Source organism: Megachile rotundata, chromosome 13, assembly GCF_050947335.1.
Source record: "Megachile rotundata isolate GNS110a chromosome 13, iyMegRotu1, whole genome shotgun sequence".
Taxonomy (NCBI): Eukaryota; Metazoa; Arthropoda; class Insecta; order Hymenoptera; family Megachilidae; genus Megachile; species Megachile rotundata.
The window spans coordinates 40001-41875 of NC_134995.1; the positions used below are offsets into that span (position 1 = coordinate 40001).

The 1875-nt window shown below is 40.7% G+C and overlaps 1 non-coding gene across 1 annotated transcript in view; it reads right to left on the minus strand.

Annotated features, from left to right (window-relative positions):
* The window catches only part of LOC143265714 (small subunit ribosomal RNA), a 1933-nt gene extending 1907 nt beyond the window's left edge, over window positions 1–26 (minus strand). Inside the window, exon 1 of the ribosomal RNA XR_013040397.1 lies at window positions 1–26. This exon is cut by the window's left edge and continues 1907 nt beyond it. This is a non-coding gene — a ribosomal RNA (small subunit ribosomal RNA).
* Window positions 27–1875: the final 1849 nt, after the last annotated feature.

The window sequence follows — 1875 nt, forward strand, 5'->3', positions numbered from 1 at the left end:
TGACTACTGGCAGGATCAACCAGGGAGCTTAAAGAATTATTTCATTTTTCTTAAGCCAATTTTATTTAACATCAAATTGGGTCTTTCTACGTTCGACGGCGCCTTTACAATTTAACAACGACCGATCGACGTTAAGACTCACAATTCTCCTCCTCCTCCTTTTCTCTCTCTCTCTCTCTCTCTCTCGTTTCGATTTTATTACGAATCCTCCACAACCTCAATGCCGGAGATTCGAAGAAACGCATATCGACGTAGTAATGCCGAAGAATAATATTCTCTCCGGTTCAAAAAAGTTTTGAAAGCACGTACACACCGCTTTCACGCCGTTCGTCGAAACGTAAGAAGCGCGTAAACCGCACACGCTCGGAACGAATTAATCGATCCCCATTCGGTGTAAGCGCGTAACAAGCACGCTGGACGTTGTGTTCGTTTATTTCAGTTTTTCAGCTTAAACGTTCCCTTTTCTTTTATGATTATTTTTGTACAACTTTTTGTACACGAACCAATTTGCAGCTCTCCTCTTTTTGCCCGTTTCCTTTTCTGGTTCGTAATATTATTTATATTACGTGAAGTTATATTATAAGTCTTTGATATACAATATTTCGTTTAACGACACAACACCGAAATAGCGCGTATAGCGGATCACGCTGGACAATACGCTATGGCGCGTACAGCGGACATGCTGTTCGTCGAAACGAATCGAAACCGTGTCGATATAAACGTTTCGTTCCTCCACGGGGGTCTCTTTCTCTTATTTTGTATCGATAAAGCGCGTAAAAAAATGCAAATCCTTTCGTGCCAGAAAGATTTCTCGTTGAAAAGTTTTAGAAGCACGTAACACCGCTTTTCATTTCACGCTTTGCATCGAAACGGTATAAGCACGTAAACCACACACGCTCGCTCGTATTGAACCTCCACAATATCGGTGTTCTTTCGCCTTTTTTCATAAATACCATTTTTTGCAATGAACCAATATCAGCTTAAACGTTCCTTTTTTATTTGGTTCTTCTCTCTCCTCTCATGTGTTTCAGTCATATTAAAAATTGTTGTTCCTCCAAACTCTCTCTATTCTCTCTCCTTTCACTCTCTTTGGTATTTTATTTAAGACACACCGATAAAGGTTAGCGCGTACAGTGGCGTGCTGAACGTACCGTGATAGCGCGTACAACGGACATGCTGTTCGAAAAACGAACAAGAGGAAGCACGTACAAAGGTAGCTCGCGCTAGGCATATATCGATACGAAACCTCCGTTTTTAGTCTCTCTTTTCGTCGTGGATATCGAAGAAGCGCGTAAAAGAAAATCCCGCTAAAACTCTCTCCGTGCCGGAAAGTGTGTATCCGTTGAAATTTTGGAAGCACGTACACCCGCTTTCACGCTTTACATCGAAACGGTATAAGCACGTAAACCACACACGCTCCGTATTGAACCTCCACAATATCGGTGTTCTTTCCGCCTTTTTCATAAATACCATTTTTTTGTGATGAACCAATATCAGCTTAAACGTTCCCTTTTTTTATTTGGTTCTTCTCTCATGTGTTTTTCAGTCATATTAAATTTTTGTTCCTCCAAACTCTCTCTTCTATTCTCTCCTTTCAACTCTCTTTGGTATTTTATTTAAGACACACCGATAAAGGTTAGCGCGTACAAGTGGCGTGCTGAACGTACCGTGATAGCGCGTACAACGGACATGCTGTTCGAAAAAAACAAATCGGAGCAAGCACGTACACAGAGAATTTTAGCTCGCGCTGGGCACATCGATTCTTACAAATCCACCCAAATTTTTTATTTTCTCTCTCTCAAAAAATTTCGTGTCATAGTTACGATACACCGTAATAATATTTTTTGTACGTATAAGCGAAAACTCGATGTAATA